Source organism: Schistocerca nitens, chromosome 6 (assembly GCF_023898315.1).
Source record: "Schistocerca nitens isolate TAMUIC-IGC-003100 chromosome 6, iqSchNite1.1, whole genome shotgun sequence".
Lineage (NCBI taxonomy): Eukaryota > Metazoa > Arthropoda > Insecta > Orthoptera > Acrididae > Schistocerca > Schistocerca nitens.
In genome coordinates this window covers 584,374,048-584,394,645 of record NC_064619.1, presented here as the reverse complement: position 1 = coordinate 584,394,645, position 20,598 = coordinate 584,374,048, and positions in this window count along the sequence as shown.

The window sequence follows — 20,598 nt, the reverse complement described above, 5'->3', positions numbered from 1 at the left end:
AACTGTATTGATAGTGTTCTTTCGAAAGTCAGACGGTATTTCGCCGGACTAGTACATTCTACACGCTAACTTGAATAGCCGTTTTGTTGCCACCTCCACCAACTATTTTAGACAATCTGATAGAATCTTATCTATCACTTTTGTCTCATGAAATCTTAAGTTTTCCAAAGCTCTTTTAGCTGGTTCTAGTACTGGATCCCCCATCTCTCGTATACAAACCCCTGTTTCTTTTTCTATCACACAAGTCTTCACCCACATGGAGGCCTTCAATTTACTCTCTCCACTCACTCGCTGTCTCCTCTGCATTTAACAGTGGAATTACCACTGCATTCGTAATGTTACCACCCTTGCTTTTAATTTCAGTTATAGCTGTTTTGCCTTTTGAGTCAGTCCTTCCGACAATCATTTCTGTTTCAATTTCTTCACATTTGTCATCCAGCGATTTCGCCTTAACTTCCCTGCACTTCCTATTTATTTCATTCCTAAGTGGGTTCTTTTTTTGTATTCCTGAATTTCCCTCAACATTTTTATGATTTCGTCTATCAACTGAAGAATTTCTTCTGTTACCCATGCTTTCTTCACAGTTACCTTCTTTGGAGCTATGTTTTTCTTTCCAGCTTCTGTGATTACATTAATAGAAGAATGATAAAAGCCAACTTTTAAGATAATACAGTTTTTCTTTATATTTGAAACTACTGCATTACCAAACTATCAGTTTAATAAGTCGCGGTTGCAAAATACTAACGCGAATTCCTTACAGACAAATGGAAATCCTGGTAGAAGCCGACCTCGGGGAAGATCAGTTTGGATTCTGTAGAAATGTTGGAACACGCAAGGCAATACTGACCCTACGACTGATATTAGAAGATAGGTTAAAGAAAAGAAAACCTACAGTTCTAGCATTTGTAGACTTAGAGAAAGCTTTTGACAATGTTGACTGGAATACTCTCTTTCAAATTCTGATGGTGGCAGGGATAAAATACAGTGAGGGAAAGGATATTTACAATTTGTACAGAAACCAGAAGGCAGTTATAAGAGTCGAGGGGCATGAAAGGGAAGCAGTATTTGAGAAGGGAGTGAGACGGGTGTGTAGCCTGACCCCGATGTTATTCAATCTTTATAATGAGCAAGCAGTAAAGGAAACAAAAGAAAAATTTGAAGAAGGAATTAAAATCAATGGAGTAGAAATAAAAGCTTTGAGGTTTGCCGATGACATTGTAATTCTGTCAGAGGCAACAAAAGACATGGAAAAGCAGCTGAACGGAATAGATAGAGTTTTGAAAGGAGGATGTAAGATGAAAATCAACAGAAGCAAAACGAGGATAATGGAATGTAGTCGAATCAAACCAGGTGATGCTGAGGAAATTAGATTAGGAAATGAGACACTTAAAGTAGTAGATGAGTTCTGCTGTTTAGAAAGCAAAATAACTAATGATGGTCGAAGTACATAGGATACAAAATGTAGACTGGCTATGGCAAGGAAAGCGTTTCTGAAGAAGAGATGTTTGTTAACATCGAGTATAGATTTAAGTGTGTGGAAGTATTTATAAGGAATGTAGCGGCGTATGGAAGTAAAACACGGACGATAAATAGTTTAGATAAGAAGTAGAAGCTTTCGAAATGTGGTGTTACAGAAGAATGCTGAAGATTAGATGGATAGATCACGTAACTAATGAGGATGTACTGAATAGAATTGGGGAGAAGAGGAATTTGTGGCACAACTTCACTAGAAGAAGGGATCGGTTGGTAAGACATATTCTGAGGCATCAAGGGATCACCAATTTATTACTGGAGGGAAGCGTGGAGGATAAAGATCGTAGAGGGAGATTGAGAGATGATACAATAAGAAGATTCAGTAGGATATGGGTTGCAGTAGTTACTCAGAGATGTAGAAGTTTGCACAGCGTAGAGTAGCTTGGAGAGTTGCATCAAACCAGTGTCTTGGACTGTTAGAACGTTAGGTATGGTTGAAGTTTGCTGAGGAAATTTTATTACCCAACTTTTGGCTTTGTGTTATAGTAGAAACAAGTGTCAGAGAAGACAATTGTACATAAGATAATTATTAAGAAACGTTTTTGCTAATTCATATAGGTATGAAAATGTGTACTGTTGTCATGGCTTAATTAAGCATTTTTAAGCTTGAAGTCTTTATTTCCACTTATCAGTCGTTAAGATTACCTCCCCCATTTTTATTTTTATCTTCATGACTGTGTTTGCATACCCGCATTGCACATTGCGAGTTATATACTGAGAAGCATTTTGTGAAAATTGATAAGATACCGTCTTATATTTCACATCGCAAGTACGGTAGATAAAATTTGATTTTTGGCAGTTATATCATTATTCCTAATGGCAACCAATTGCAGAGCAGACTCGAGTTCTGTAAGCACAAGTAGACCAATTACTTTAATTACTATCAGAGTTCATGTCCACTGTAAGATTGTCAGAGTGCTTTTGTGAAAATAAGATAAGTATCATTTCTGAGGCTACACACCAGTAAAATATTTCAGTGAATTTTCAAGCTATTTTATCAGAAAGTTCGATGTGTTAATTTTTATGTTCACTTGTTGTGTATTTACAGTAACAGTTCTGATACAGTGTTTGTTTGCAAGATTACAGATAAAGATTGGCATTATTAGGACAAACATTTTATTCTGAGTGATTTGTTTTCCAGTCAGATGACGTATGTAAATGTTATTGAATATGGATTGCTTTTTCGCAGACGAATTGTTTGATGTACCGGCTAGTCCAGACATTGCATCGTCTAGTGCGAACTTCACATATTACCATTCGAAATAAAGTTTTCACGTGGTTCTATTGCCCTGCACGGAAATTTACATATTTCGATATCAAAGTGAGTATCAAATGTTTCTCAGATACCGACTTGATACTTACGACGACGAGTTTAAAAATAGATGAGAAAATTTCATCCTTTATTCTACTTCTTCTACAACCGCGTTCTAGTCCCCCATGGCTATTAAAATTTGATCTCCCTTTACGTAATGAATTATCCTTTCAGTATCATTATCACTTTCTCTATCTCTTCATCTTCGGCTTGCGACGTCGCCATGTGTACCTGGACCATCGCTGTTGGTGTTGGTTTGCTGTTGATTCTGATGAGAACAACCCTAATACTGAAATGTTAACAGTAACACACCTTTGCCGTACTGTCCTATTCATAACGAATCCTACTCCCTTTATGCCATTTTCTGTTGCTGTTGATATTACGCTATAGTCATTTCATCAGAAATACCATTATTCTTTACATTTCACTCCACTTACTACATGTACATGTAGATTGAGTCTTAGCATTTGTCATTTTAGATTTTCTAGCCTCTCGACCACGATCAAACTCCTGACATTCCTCGCCTCGACTCGTAGAACGTCATCCTTTCGTTGCTTGTCCAATCTTTTTCTCATAATCAGCTCCCGCTTGGCTGCCTCTCTCGGAGATCCGAATAGGGGGACTAGTCCGGAATATTTCGCCAATGCAGAGGTCATCACGATACTTTTTCAGTTACAGGCGACATGTTATGTGGTTACAAATTACGAGCTTTTATGGGCAATTTCCCACCCCAAGGGCATGAGACTGGCTGAACCTCTGTTCGTTCCTCCGCCCTCTTTGAAAAGGGCTGATGGGGGTGACTGAAGTCTTTAGCAGCCACTGGGGATAAATTTTATTCAAAATTCAAGCAGTGGCAGGGTTCCAACCCGGGACCGAGGATGTTTCGGTTACTAATCGAAGACGCTACCCATAGACCACGGGTTTTACGTTTTTAAATAGTCGTGTGTAGATGTCACGTGTTCCACATCGAAATGTTTGTTTCGCGTTAGATCTATAGAACATGCGAATGAAGTGAAATTAATTATATGTGAAGCAGACCTTCAACATATTTATGTCGTTTCCCTTTCCTGGCTTCTGTATTTGACAGTGATTTCCCATCTGCACTTTCGAGATTAAGATCGCTACTTCTCATTACCAGAAAACATATTTATCTCTAATGCATTCTACTTTCTTCCACTTGTTGTTCATTCCATTTCCAAGCCACCTATGTTACTGCCTTCGTATATCGTACTACGAAGCTCTACATTTGTAATATTAATAACCTGTAGTGTATTATGAGTCACTCAAAGCTCTTTCGCTCCTGTATATGCTGCACAACAATTCATCTGCTTGAAACGCTTCCTCACATTTCCATTACAGTATAATTAATGATCACGTTTAAGCCCTAAACTTATCTTACGCTTTCTCAATTAATACTTTCCTCATCTTTTAATAGTTTTTTACGTTTTTTCCTAGCATTCTATGTATTTTTTACCCAGGGTAACTTCACAGTTTTTAATATTGTATCTATATCCCGTATTATCTTCAGGTTCTTGCACATTGATATCAATTCTCCTCTTCATTATTTTCCATTCAGCTTCTGTCGTACTACCTGCAACATTTACTTACCCCAGAGGACGCCCCCTCAACCAATTTCCTCGCTATCTCATTACTCGCTCTCTTAAGGTCCTCATCACTTTTTACATTGTTACGCCATAAGGAGAAGAATGTTTATCACTTCGTTGCGAAGTCTCTGGCAGATAGATAATGGTAATACACTCTCTGATGACCTTCCGTAGAGCCAGTATGTCATTACCAGCGGGAAAATGCTCCTATCGGAGCACAAAACTTGCGAATATGATCCTGTTTCTTTAAAAGACTTTGACTGAAAAGTGGGATACCAGCTGTCTCATTGTACCTTCCTCAGCATCCTTAAAAATTTTCCCAAAACTTTTGGCATGCGAACATTCGTGTTTTTTTTTTGACGTGCAACTCACCTTAGTCTTAATAACTCGACTAAGTATAACTCAAATACATTTACTAGTCCAATGCTAAAAGTCACTCACACACATCCACTCCCAGTTGCCTTTCTCAATCACTCATTCAACCTAACTCATTGTCTTGACCTCTTTTTGTCTCTCTGTCACTTTCTCCTGTGTCACAGCCAGAGTCTCCTTCGTTCCCGCCTCACTGTCTGTCTCCCCCTGCTGCTTATTCTCACTTCTTCCTCCCTACTGCTGCTATCTCTTCTGACTGTCATTACCTCTCTCTTCTTCACTGTCACAGTCATATACTCTGTCTTTCACCCACTTCCACTTTCTCTTTCTCTTTCTGTTTACTCCCCCCCACCCCCTTCTCCCAATTGCATTGTCTCCTTCACTATTTTCCTAATACTGTTCTGTCACAGTCAGCTATGCTCCATTGCCACCGTGTCCCTCTCTTTCTCTCACACTGCCATTGTCTCCTTCGCTCTTTCTGTAACACAACCACCGTCTATCTTCCAGTATTTGTTACTTTTCAGTCTTTTTTCCACTGCCACTGTCGTCTTCTGTCTCAGCACAAAAAAACTCGAATTTGTTCACATGCTAGAATTTTTTGGGAACGTTTTTAAAGGTATTGCGGAAGGTAAAATGAGGCAGCTGGTACCCGATTTTTCAGTCAGTCTTTTAATGCAATAGAGCGTGTTCGCCTTTTTATGCTCCGATAAGAATATTTTTTTAGTGGTTTCCTTTTTTCCTTGCTGCAGGGGGCATTTAACTCATACGAAACGAAATGTATTCGTCAATAAAACTTGCAAGTAAATAGATTACGTATTTCAAATTCAAATAACTAACTAATTTTACACCCCAGACGGGATTTTATGTGCAAAATAATTTTACATGTGGTTCAGTACTACAACATAGAGTCCTAGATGATAACGACGACGCTTTGCAGCATATTTCTGCGTGCTACGCCACTTTAGAAACTACATTTTCGACTCACATCGAAATTTACGTGCGTGTATTATGTGTACTAGAAGGTAACTTTGAACCTCTGTATCAGGGAAACAGGCTATTTGCTGATGACACGGTTGTCTACAAGAAAGTAGCAACATCAGAAGACTCGTACGTACTCCAGGAAGACCTGCAGAGGATTAATGAATGGTGCGACAGCTGGCAGCTTTCCCTAAACGTAGATAAATGTAATATAATGCGCATACATAGGGGCAGAAATCCATTCCAGTACGATTATGCCATAGGTGGTAAATCATTGGAAGCGGTAACGACCGTAAAATACTTAGGAGTTACTATCCGGAGCGATCTGAAATGGAATGATCACATAAAACAAATAGTGGGAAAAGCAGGCGCCAGGTTGAGATTCATAGGAAGAATTCTAAGAAAATGTGACTCATCGACGAAAGAAGTAGCTTACAAAACGCTTGTTCGTCCGATTCTTGAGTATTGCTCATCAGTATGGGACCCTTACCAGGTTGGATTAATAGAAGAGATAGACATGATCCAGCGAAAAGCAGCGCGATTCGTCATGGGGATATTTAGTCAGCGCGAGAGCGTTACGGAGATGCTGAACAAGCTCCAGTGGCGGACACTTCAAGAAAGGCGTTACGCAATACGGAGAGGTTTATTATCGAAATTAAGAGAGAGCACATTCCGGGAAGAGATGGGCAACATATTACTACCGCCCACATATATCCCGCGTAATGATCACAACGAAAAGATCCGAGAAATTAGAGCAAATACGGAGACTTACAAGCAGTCGTTCTTCCCACGCACAATTCGTGAATGGAACAGGGAAGGGGGGATCAGATAGTGGTACAATAAGTACCCTCCGCCACACACCGTAAGGTGGCTCGCGGAGTATAGATGTAGATGTAGATGTAGATAAATACAGGAAGAAAATTTTCACGGTTTTACGATATCGGGATCTTAGGAATACATCGTAAAAAAAATACAGCCATTTGCTGTGCATAGCCATTTCGAAACACGTGGCTGAGTTTTGGTACCGAAAAATGGGAGTAAGAAGTCAAATGGAAATCAATTACTCTGTAACAAGCCTTGGAGTTGTTGACCACTTCCTGAAATATTTAGCGCTGACAGTTTGAATATTTGTATGATGGTCTAGGGGTAGCGTCTTCGGTCCCGGGTTCGATCACCGCCACTGCCTAAATTTTGATAAATAATCAGCATTGACGGCCGAAAACTTCCGGCATAAGAAGTCAGCCTCATTCTGCCAACGGCCTTATCAAAGAGGGCGGAGGAGCGGATAGAGGTTCAGGGCACTCTCTTGTCCTAGGGGTGGGAAATTGCCCCTAAAGGCGGAAGAATCAGCAATGATCAAAGACATGAGGATGCAGAAGGCAATGGAAACCACTGCATTAAAGACACGTAACGTGTATCCGCAGGACATGTGGCCTGTAATTGAAGAAGTGTCATGATGACCTCTCCATTGGCAAAAGATTCCGGAATAGTCCCCCATTCGGATCTCCGGGAGGGGACTGCCAAGGGAGAGGTTACCATGAGAAAAAGATTGAATAATCAACGAAGGGATAACGTTCTACGAGTCGGGGCGTGGAATGTCAGAAGCTTTAACGTGGTAGGGAAACTAGAAAATCTGAAAAGGGAAATGCAAAGGCTCAATCTAGATATAGTAGGGGTCAGTGAAGTGAAGTGGAAGGAAGACAAGGATTTCTGGTCAGATGAGTATCGGGTAATATCAACAGCAGCAGAAAACGGTATAACAGGTGTAGGATTCGTTATGAATAGGAAGGTAGGGCAGAGGGTGTGTTACTGTGAACAGTTCAGTGACCGGGTTGTTCTAATCAGAATCGACAGCAGACCAACACCGACAACGATAGTTCAGGTATACATGCCGACGTCGCAAGCTGAAGATGAACAGATAGAGAAAGTGTATGAGGATATTGAAAGGGTAATGCAGTATGTAAAGGGGGACGAAAATCTAATAGTCATGGGCGATTCGAATGCAGTTGTAGGGGAAGGAGTAGAAGAAAAGGTTACAGGAGAATATGGGCTTGGGACAAGTAATGAAAGAGGAGAAAGACTAATTGAGTTCTGTAACAAGATTCAGCTAGTAATAGCGAATACCCTGTTCAAGAATCACAAGAGGAGGAGGTATACTTGGAAAAGGCCGGGAGATACGGGAAGATTTCAATTATATTACATCATGGTCAGACAGAGATTCCGAAATCAGATACTGGACTGTAAGGCGTACCGAGGAGCAGATATAGACTCAGATCACAATATAGTAGTGATGAAGAGTAGGCTGAAGTTCAAGACATTAGTCAGGAAGAATCAATACGCAAGGAAGTGGGATACGGAAGTACTAAGGAATGACGAGATACGTTTGAAGTTCTCTAACGCTATAGATACAGCAATAAGGAATAGCGCAGTACGCAGTACAGTTGAAGAGGAATGGACATCTCTAAAAAGGGCCATCACAGAAGTTGGGAAGGAAAACATAGGTAAAAAGAAGGTAGCTGCGAAGAAACCATGGGTAACAGAAGAAATACTTCAGTTGATTGATGAAAGGAGGAAGTACAAACATGTTCCGGGAAAATCAGGAATACAGAAATTCAAGTCGCTGAGGAATGACATAAATAGGACGTGCAGGGAAGCTAAGACGAAATGGCTGCAGGAAAAATGTGAAGATATCGAAAAAGATATGATTGTCGGAAGGACAGACTCAGCATACAGGAAAGTCAAAACAACCTTTGGTGACATTAAAAGCAACTGTGGTAACATTAAGAGTGCAACGGGAATTCCGCTATTAAATGCAGAGGAGAGAGCAGATAGGTGGAAAGAATACATTGAAAGCCTCTATGAGGGTGGAGATTTGTCTGATGTGATAGAAGAAGAAACATGAGTCGATTTAGAAGAGATAGGGGATCCAGTATTAGAATCGGAATTTAAAAGAGCTTTGGAGGACTTACGGTCAAATAAGGCAGAAGGGATAGATAACATTCCATCAGAATTTCTAAAATCATTGGGGGAAGTGGCAACAAAACGACTATTCACGTTGGTGTGTAGAATATATGAGTCTGGCGACATACCATCTGACTTTCGTAAAAGCATCCTCCACACAATTCCGAAGACGGCAAGAGCTGACAAGTGCGACAATTATCGCACAATCAGCTTAACAGCTCGTGCATCGAAGCTGCTCACAAGAATAATATACAGAAGAATGGAAAAGAAAATTGAGAATGCGCTAGGTGACGATCAGTTTGGCTTTAGGAAAAGTAAAGGGACGAGAGAGGCAATTCTGACGTTACGGCTAATAATGGAAGCAAGGCTAAAGAAAAATCAAGACACTTTCATAGGATTTGTCGACCTGAAAAAAGCGTTCGACAATATAAAATGGTGCAAGCTGTTCGAGATTCTGAGAAAAGTAGGGGGTAAGCTATAGGGAGAGACGGGTCATATACAATATGTACAACAACCAAGAGGGAATAATAAGAGTGGACGATCAAGAACGAAGTGCTCGTATTAAGAAGGGTGTAAGACAAGGCTGTAGCCTTTCGTCCCTACTCTTCAATCTGTACATCGAGGAAGCAATGATGGAAATAAAAGACAGGTTCAGGAGTGGAATTAAAATACAAGGTGAAAGGATATCAATGATACGATTCGCTGATGACATTGCTATCCTGAGTGAAAGTGAAGAAGAATTAAATGATCTGTTGAACGTAAAGAACAGTCTAATGAGTACACAGTATGGTTTGAGAGTAAATCGGAGAAAGACGAAGATAATGAGAAGTAGTAGAAATGAGAACAGCGAGAAACTTAACATCAGGATTGATGGTCACGAAGTCAATGAAGTTAAGGAATTCTGCTACCTAGGCAGTAAAATAACCAATGACGGACGGAGCAAGGAGGACATCAAAAGCAGACTGGCTATGGCAAAAAAGGCATTTCTGGCCAAGAGAAGTCTACTAATATCAAATACTGGCCTTAATTTGAGGAAGAAATTTCTGAGGATGTACGTTTGGAGTACAGCATTGTATGGTAGTGAAACATGGACTGTGGGAAAACCGGAAGAGAAGAGAATCGAAGCATTTGAGATGTGGTGCTGTAGACGAATGTTGAAAATTAGGTGGACTGATAAAGGAAGGAATGAGGAGGTTCTACGCAGCATCGGAGAGGAAAGGAATATGTGGAAAACACTGATAAGGAGAAGGGACAGGATGATAGGACATCTGCTAAGACATGAGGGAATGACTTCCATGGTACTAGAGGGAGCTGTAGAGGGCAAAAACTGTAGAGGAAGACAGAGATTGGCATACGTCAAGCAAATAATTGAGGACGTAGGTTGCAAGTGCTACTCTGAGATGAAGAGGTTAGCACAGGAAAGGAATTCGTGGCGGGCCGCATCAAACCAGTCAGTAGACTGATGACCAAAAAAAAAAAAAAAATGATTGGAATAAGACGGGGCTCGAACAAGCTATGCGTCTAATGTTGGGGGTCACCACGACTGTGTGTTAGGGGAGCGTTGGTTGGTCATGGTGTATTAGTTCCACGGCTAGGACGAAAGGAAGGAAACAGTAGCAGAGTCGACAACCTGGTAATTGAAGAGGGCATGCACGTTCGTGATAGTGAGAGGTGGAGAAGATATTCGGCCCAGTTCTTTTCCTACATTTGCCTCAAGAGGTTTAGATAGCAGTGGAAAACCTGAATCTTGATAACTGGACAAGGATTTGAAGATTTTTTTCCCAGTAGCCAGTCCAGTGTATATGGCGCTTCACTACCTCGTTCTGTGCAGAAGCAAGTTCCCAGCTGTTACGGCGACTGAAATTAAGTGAAGACAGACTAAAGTGACACTTGGTTGTTAGGAATCTTGCAGCCTCTAAAATCGTTAGGCAGTCTCACGGAGTGCTTAAGCTAATTTGGCAGTGTACGATTCGTCGAAATAGACGATCGCCATGTTCGAAATTTTGAACGGTTTTTTAAATAAAAATTATGCACACTGACAGAAATAGGTTAAACAGTAATGTGACATTTATACACATACTTATTTCTGTCGGCTTCAAAGTTATTCGTGTGATTTATTTTGCATTTATTCCTGCTCATCTGATATGGCCATAATTAATACTGAACTCGACCTGTCGCTACGCCGGAGACACTGAACGACGTGACGCAGTAGTTAGCGCACTGGATTCACATTCCGGAGGACGATGTTTCAAACCTCCGTGAGGCCACCCTGATTTACGTTTTCCTTCATTTCCCTTAATGGCTTCAGGGAAATGCCGGGATGTTTCCTCGTAAAGTGCACTGCCGACTTCCTCCCCATCCTTCACTAATGTGAGCGTGTAATCCGTTTCCAATGACTAGTTGTCGATGGGACGTTAAACGCTAATTACCTCCTTCTCCGGAGACAGTGTATGCCTAATTTGTTTGCATTACATTACTCGGTAACGCGTCACTGAAGATACTCGTTCCCCTGCATCAAACTTCTCAGCAAAGCTCCTCGAACAACATCTGAAAGTTTGTCTGTGTTCATGCAACCCAGCCTGTACACACTGTTTACTTCTGGGGATTAATATTAAGTTCACACTTGAAAAGTAAAGGAATCGAGTTTAATTTTCATCTGTCGACAAATAATTCCACTCTGATAAGCGCCACATTTGATTCATAAATTACTCGTCAATAAAACAGTTGAGGTAGAATTAGTTTGTGCCTCGCCAAAGTTAGAATAAACTGACCCTCTCAGTAATTAATCACCAGACAACCAACACGAGTTCAGAGTCTATCAGTAGTCTGAGAACCGTTGACGTCAGATGTCGTTGGATCAAATGGCTGCTGCACTATCATTCATAATTATAAAAAGTTCAGCACGTATCGTAAGTAGGACACTAAGAGCGTTGGTACGCCTGTTCCCAGAGTAATTACAGGAGTTCACAAACTTTTACGCCCGTATTCCCACTTCAGTCTTGCATCCCGCTGTGCTGGTTATAGCGACTATAAGCACGCTACGACGCTATTAATCTTTAGAAGTGTTCGCGAATGTTTATCGCTGAAATGGTATTCATGCGGCTGGCACCTTCCGTGGTAAATGTGGTAAACGATCCTTCGCGAGGACGTCATAAATTTTCGAAATTACCTCAAAAGTCGAAGGACGACAATTTGTTCGAGCACACGTACAAGGTAAAATATGGTGACAAAATACATTACCGTCCTTCATCTTCCGTAAATGCCAGCAGACAGTATGTAACGCATTTATTACATTCGTCGGTGATCCCACTTCTTGAACGCACTGTTCCTCCGACGTATAACATATCATACGCAAGGCTTTTTCTCCGGTATGAGTTCATCATTTACTCAAAAAAATATACGGCCTGTCAGCAGGAAAATAACTTTCATAGCGACAGGAGAACACTCACATACGATACATATCTTGCATACATTTTCATATCTTGCAAGACGATTATAACTTTCCAGAATTTTAGTGATTTATGTGAATTACGGAAGTATGCTTTAATTCGTGCTTTGGTATTCTGAAGAACGCATTAAAACTGACTTCATTATTTGAGTTACGTCAGAAATAATTAATAGAGAACAGAGCAGAATTCTTATACTAATGACGGTAACAAATATTGACAAGTAACAGTCACTACACTTCTTTTATCTGTGTACATACAACACACCATGAAGATTCAAAAAATTTTGAAATTAAATGTAAAATTGAAGTAAGACCTATAAATTTAACAGTCAATAAAGCGCTATGAAAACAAATGAATATGAATCAAAAACCGATAAGCCATCACACTGTCGAACGATTAGCTCTCGAATTTCTTGGCATGCAACGAATAACTTTTCTAAGACCATTCTGCTTTTTCAGTATATTCTGTGAGGCTGTGTTAGAGACTAATTGGAATAATACTTCTTCACTGCAAAGAGTAGGTTTACAGCCTGTTCTGTCCTCACAAAAGCCACCTTTTCTTCCTCTTAGTACGTTTCTCTTTCCTACATGGTGTATAGACCGTTACATATCTATATCGACATCTACATGGTTACTCTGTAATTCACACTTCAATGCCTGGCAGAGAGTTCACGAACCATTTTCATACTACTACTCTACCATTCCACTCTCGAATGGCGCATGGGAAAAAGGAACACCTAAAACTTTCCGTTTGCACTCTTATTTCTCTTATTTTATTATGATGTTCATCTCTCCTTACGTATGTGGGTGTCAACAAAATTTTTATGCATTCGGAAGAGAAAGTTGGTGATTGAAATTTCGTAAATAGGTCTTTCCGCAAAGAAAACCGCATTTGTTTCAGTGACTGCCACCCCAACTCGCGTGTCATATCAGAGACATTCTCACCCCTATTGCGCGATAACACGAAACGAGCTGCCCTTCTGTGCATATTTTCGATGTCCTCCCCAGTCCTACCTGGTAAGGATCCCATACCGCGCAGCAATATTACAGCAGAGGACAGACAAGTGTAATGTAGGTTGTCTCTCTAGCGGGCTTGTCGCATCTTCTAAGTGTTCTGCCATCAAAGCGCAGTCTTTGTTTCGCCTTCCCCACAATATTATCTATGTCGTCTTTCCAATTTAAATTGCTCGTAATTGTAATTCCTAGGTATTTAGTCGAATTGACAGCCCTTAGATTTGTGCGATTTATCGAATACCCAAAATTTATCGGATTTCCTTTAGAACCCATGTGGATTACCTCACACTTTTCTTTGTCTAGTCCTAATTGCCACTTTCCGCACCATACAGAAATTCTCTCTAGATAATTTTGTAATTGTAATTGATCGTCTGATGATTTTACTAGACGGTAAATTACAGCGTCATCTGCAAACACTTTAAGGAGGCTGCTCAGATTATCACCTAGATCATTTATATAAATCTCCTTATTTAGCAGAGGGCCTATGACACTACCTTGCGGAACGCCAGATATCATTTCTGTTCTACTTGATGATTTACCGTCTATCACTACGAACTGTGACCTCTCTATTCTTTCTGCTCCCATTCATTCAATGTGCTTCTTCTATTTTGTTATACAGTTTTCTAATCTTTCATACAGACAATATATTTAATTGTTCCTTAATTCAGAATTCGTTATTTGATCTCTCAGAGTTCATCCTCCTACTTTCTTTAAAAATTTCATTTCAATTGACTGTATCCTTCTTTGGCCTTTTTATTTATTGTCCAGATCTCTCTTTCCATTACTTTGTAGAATTCTGTCTTTGCCTTTTCTAGCTTTATTGGCTAATGTTCTGTGCATAGTGCCACATACCGTTTGAAACTTGTTTAACTTACATCACATCCTAATAGCTGAACTTGAGAGACCTGTTCATCCGATTTTCCATTCATCATTATTTTAGAGCGCACTGGGTTTTTCCTTTAAAAGTCGTAACTTTCGTTTTATTTTCTGGTGTTATTAAGTTACAGAATATATCTGTAGAGCCCAAGTAGTGTAAGGATATTTGTTATTCATTCTTTGTCTTTTCAAAAATTATTTGGGTATCAGCGAAGAGCACAGTATTTAAATATGTGTTTCTTGGAACTACTTTTGTTCCTGGGTTAACTTCTGGTTTCCATTGCTTAACAACGTCCTCGATGTACGTATTTCGTAAAGTGGGTAGACACTGTCCCTTGTCATACTTCTCTGTTGATAGCTATTAGTCCTGTTCTCTCTGTGCCTATATTAATTAAAATTTCGCTATTTAACTACAGTTTTTTAATTATTTGTATTAAATGTTTAGGATAACCACGTCTTACCGTTACATTCTACTGCATAAACCTATTTATTCTGTTGAAGGCTTTTTCATAATCTACAAATTCAATATGAGTCTCAAGATTGTGATCTCGCCTCTTTTCGAATATCTGCACCACTACTGTAATACTGTCATTGTTTGAGTGTCCTTTTCAAAAACTATTTTGTTCTGTTCTGTAATCAGTTCTTCGTGCACATAATTTATAGCAAGTGTTCAACAGACTTATTCTTCTGTAGTTTTCTTCACAAGCTCTCTTAATTCCTTTTTTATAGAGTGACGTTACTTCCAACACTCTCCAAGAGTCGGGTACGAATTCCCAAGTCTAGTACTCATTTAATAACTGCAACTGCCTCACCTCTAATATTAAACCTCAAAAAGTTATATACATTCTGAATTAATATTATCGGGTCTTTCTGCCCTTCTATTCTTCAGCTGCTTCAATGCCCCTTGTATCTCCCCCTTGTTCTTTTTCTCGGTATATTTTCGTTAGTTCAACGTCATCATTGTTTTCTATTCACAACCTCTGATAGTGTTTTATTCAAGTTTCTTTGTCTATTACGTGTAAGCGTGCAGAATATCTTTCCTGTTTGTTAAGTTGTTTCTGGAGTTTTTAAGCCATCCTTTCTCAGTCATATAGATAATTTTCACTGTTTGATATCATTCGTACCTTGTTGTTATTTTATTTTTGTAGACCCCCACAAACGCAAAAAAGGAAAAAAACCATTTCATATAAAACGAGTCCAAATTATGTTGGTTGTAGAGGTACAGACAGATAGTGATTTTCATTTCACATAATGTCACTCCAACTACTATTGGTATATATGGAGAACGCTGCTGGTCCACAACTGTTTACTGCGTTATTGAGGGATCTGGAAAGTGTTGTCAATATAAAAGCCGAAACAGGCCCCTTGAGTAGGAGAAATAACTTTTTAGCCATTGGAGCGGTTAAAGACCAGTCCCACTGATACCATTAGCTGACGAAGCCACTTTAACCCTTGACGGCCCAAAGAAAACTCGTATCTCACAACGGTGATACCACGAAAATCCACATACTCTTATGAAAACACATTTTCAAGAACACATCTCTGTAAATGTGTGTGTGGTGCGGTGAACAACCAGTTGACAGAGCATGTTGCGTTACTGCACCGTCTTACAGGGCTCCGTTATCTACAATTTCTTGAAAACCAGCATTACTGGAGGAGATTCCTTTGGTTATAAGGATTTTTTTTTCTCTCCACTTACGTCGACTTGCAGTAGGGTTTTGGAACATATACCGTATTCGAGCATTATGAATTACCTCGCAGAAAATGATTTATTGACACATAGTTATCACGGATTCAGAAAATGTCTTTCTTGTGAAACCCAACTAGCTCTTTACACTCATGAAGTAATGAGTGCTATCGGCAGGGGATACCAAATTCATTCCATATTTTAAGATTTCGAGAAGGCTTACGACACCGTCTTCTAACCAAACTGCATTCCTATGGAATATGGCCTCAGTTGTGCGATTGGATTCGTGATTTCGTGTCAGAAAGGTCAGAGTTCATAGTAATAGACGGAAAGTCAAGAAGTAAAACAGAAGTAATATCCGGCATTCGGCAACAAAGTGCTATAGGCCTCTGTTGTTCCTGATCTATACTAACGACCGTCTTGTAAAGTCATCAGATGATCAAGATGAATTCAAAATGATTTAGATAAGATATCCGTATGGTGCTAAAAGTGGAAATTGACCCTAAATAAAGAAAAGTGCGGAATTATTCATATGAGTACTAAATGAAATCCGCTGAATTTCGATTACACGGTAAGTCAGACAAATGTGAAGGCTGTTAATTCAACTACATACTTAGGCATTACAATTACAAATAACCTAAATTGGAACGATCACATAGATAATGTTGTAGAGCAAACCTAAGACTGCGATTCTTTGGCAGAACACTTAGAAGGTGCAACAGGTCTACTAAAGAGACTGCTTACTCCACGCTATTGCGCCCTATTTTGGAGTATAGTAGTGCGGTGTGGGATCCGCATCAGGTGGGACTGACAGCTGACATCGAAAAAGTTCAAAGAAGAGCAGCTCGTCTTGTGTTATCGCGAAATAGGGGAGATAGTGCCACAGACATGATACATGAATTAGAGTGGCAATCATTAAAACAAAGGCGTTCTTCGTTGCAACGGGATCTTCTCATGAATTTTCAATCACCAGTTTTCTCCTCCGATTGCAAAAACATTCTGTTGGCACCCATCTACATAGGGAGAAATGATCATGACGATAAAATAAGAGAAATTAGGGCTCGCACAGAAAAAAATTAAGTGCTCGTTTTTCCCGTGCGCCGTTAGAATGGAACGGTAGGGAGACAGCATGAAGGTCGTTCATTGAACCTTCGGTCAAGCACTTCATTGTGAATAGCAGAGTAATCACATAGATGTAGGTGTAGATGAAAGGCGTGATACTGTTACACGACATCCTCGCCCTCGCGCCACCCAGCTGACCCAACCAATCATTGAAAAAATGGGTTGGGAGATACTTTGCTAGGTGCCGGGGCTAGCAGTGTGTTTATCACTAAATTCTATTAGAATCCACATATGTCAATCATGCTCTAAGCCCCCCCTATTCTAACACCGACTTTTGCTGTTGCACAAGGATAAGAAAAATACGCGAACTGACTCTAATCAACCCTGCCAGTGGAGTAGAAGAGAGTTTGGCACCTGCAATAATTTAATTTGATAAATAAGTTAAATAAACAAAGGTTTCATTACCATAGTGAGGAATGATAGGGTTGCTCTATCGATTAACAGAATGAAAGTTCTGTCCAAAATAACAATATGATTTATTAAGACTAAACACAGAATAGTAAAAGAAACACAGGAAATATAATACATCAAATTGGCTCAAATTTGGAGATTCATACAAACACTGTAAAGGTGAAGTTGTCCCTAAACCAAATCGTGAGGTTTAAGACGAGGTGGTATGTGGAGCCAATTCCTTGCCACTCAAATCTCAAGAGAGACACACAGCTAACCCAACAGTAATTGCTGCTTCTCAAGACGGAACAAAGTTAGGAAAAGACGAACAGGCGCGCTCTGCTGAGCTCTGATTATCACCTAGGAAAATCCCTGTCTGCCGGTGCTGCGGACATACATTACCAAACTGTCTTCTTGACTGCCAGGACACGATCTGGCGTACCGGAGCCGTTGGCTGGTTGCTTCGACGTCCTCGACCGACAGGCGACTGCCGACTACCCCTGAGCACCCGTACAGGCCGAACACACAACATTCCCGCCCGCACGACAGTGGCCGTGGTTACGTACCAATCAGCAACCCGAAAACCGGCGGAAATTCCACTCCATTGCCGGAGCACTACCATTCCAGCAATGGAGATTCTTGGCGCCAATTTCTGTGCTGATTTTGCTACGTCACGGCGCTATGCCCTGAGCAAACCAATCACCGTTACTATTTTGCAGAAAGTGCGGGAATTTTCCCGCCACAACTGCCTGGGTACACAAGTCATTCCCACGCCTCGCTGGTAGCCCGCCAGAAAGTGTTTTCGCTAAGATTCTCCGAAGTAACGGAACCTCTAGCCCAGCCGCTACTTCACACCCCAGCGGGCGTGTCTCTTGACAATGTCGGCGTCTGCAAAGCATTCACTCGACTGCCTCACACACGTCAGCTTAACCCGCCTGTCACCGGACCACCCGGGTGACGAGAGACGCTGCGTGGGAAGTCCGCGTGTGAAGGAATAGCGACTTCCCACCGCATGCACTTAGAGAGGAGAATCGTAAGATAGAAATATGAGAGGGGGCTCATGCCACCTCTCATTGCCCCTACGCCATTTTAGATTGTAATTGGTGAGCGGTTGGCTCACTTAGGAGCAAGGTAGTGAGTCAATCGCCCAAGAACAATCTCGCAACTGGCTCCACATGCCGCACTCTATAAAGAAAATCACTGCAACTGAAAAATGCAGCTCATAGAGGGAGGATTATTTATGATGTAGCCAACTTCACCTTCTTAATATAGAACACTAACACATCACACATCCATACCCAGGGAGCCCCTTCCAAACACCGATTCACGCAGACATTCACGCTCTAAATATGGCCCAGGCATCTGAGCCAAATATGGAGCAGTTTATTCTTTACAATCAGAGTTGGAGTGCTCCGCAATTAAATGCCCAAGATGTTACAACAATTTTAATCATTAAACTAACCTGAACTCACTCACACATGATACTATTTAAGTTAACAATCTCTTTGTGAGCTTTCAGAATCTAATTACAACCTCCGATTCATTCTGTCTCCCTGCAGCAAGAATAACCATTACAAAATGTTCCCTGAACTGATGGTCCATTCACAATGACAGTGGTGGTATCTGCTTCAGTTTATGGGGACTTCAGGCACACTGTTTGCATACACACAACAATAAACACAAAATACAAAAAAAAGCATGATGTGAAGAACAATACAGTAATCTGTAATAAGAATTACAGTGTAAAACACAAACGCATACAAGGTATAACATACATTACAAAAACAACATAAGAGAAATAAATTTAAGAAAAAAAACAAGGTTCATGGGGCATCAAATTGTGCGTGCACATTGCACAAAGTTCACGACTGTGCTGAGAATGAGGCACTAAATCACATTGTTAGAAATATCCGTGGCACTTCACTAATTCCACAGTACTGACATCACATAAGGCTAAACGTCGGGTGTTGTTGCTACGTTGTGGCAACAGCAATAGGGAGTTCTGGAGTGTCTGCAGTACGCTGTTGAGATTGTAGTCAGACCCACGCATATGATCACGGCAGTACGGTAGGAAGACACAGTGATAGGCTCTCCTCACGTCGATTAATTGTCTCTGAGGTCTACTCGTTGGGATACATCACTAGTCTAGGTCTCTTCTCTCGCTGGACAGAACTTTACGTTTCCCAATATTGCAGTTCGACGAGGGATGATGGCACGTGGAGTGACGAGGGATGATGGCACGTGAGGTCATCCATACAGGATCGAACTAGGAGCGACTATTGTTAAAACTGCTCTCTAATAGAGAGGAGAAATAAGAAATGAGACCATACATTTGTTAGTGTGGCACGATACTGCTTTGTGTATGCAGATCGGCCAATGCTAGTGAGTTGTAAAAACCCAAACAGGTGAGTATAGAGCGTCCCTTTCTGTCCTGAGGCACATGAGGCGCAGGTTCTGACACGATATGTGATCTTCTTCCTGTACTCACGACAAGGTGGTCTGCCGCAGGGAATCCCTCCAAACGGCTGCCGCGTCCGGAGAGCTAGCAGGCTGTCGCGTGTGGGTCACGTGTCAGTGTCAACGGCCAGCCCCACTTTCGCTTGTGGCCCGGCGAGGGCTGTCTGCCGCCTAATCCCTCAGGTACAAGGCCCCGTGCTGTCAGCTTGTAGGACCGGATGCTCTCCCGCCCTTCACATCTGGTAGCGCGCTGACGCTTTCTTCTTGCAGGTAGCCGATGACCTCCGGCTGGCCCCTGCATTGCCACGATCCCCGTCATCTGCACAATTCTTACAAAAATCTTATGCCTAACTTTTCCCCATGACCTTCTATGTTATAATAAATTTACATCACGATACATTGATGGTCTGTCATTTCAGACACTCTAATTTTAATTTTATAGTTATTTATCTGTAGCTATCATAACAAAAATCATGGAAATAATTTATCTTGATATTTGTGTAGAGACCGATCTCACTATTGTACATGGTGTGTGACGCTATATTGGATGAAGAACTAAATGTGCGGGCCCGCACTAATATTACTATTAATTATATAGATAGACAGTAGACATGCTCAAGAATTAACTACCATATGCCAACGATCTACATTCTATGTCTTCTGAATAAATTATGTTATTGCAACTATTCTACGTTCGCTCGCCGGTCGTCCCTCCATCTCGGGTCTGTGTTTTGATGACCTGAAAAATAACATCCAAACAGGCGCGCGCCAAACACTGGTGGTAGAAAACCGCCACAATGTTAAGGATCTAGTTATTGTAAAATCCTAAAGTTTAATTTATCCT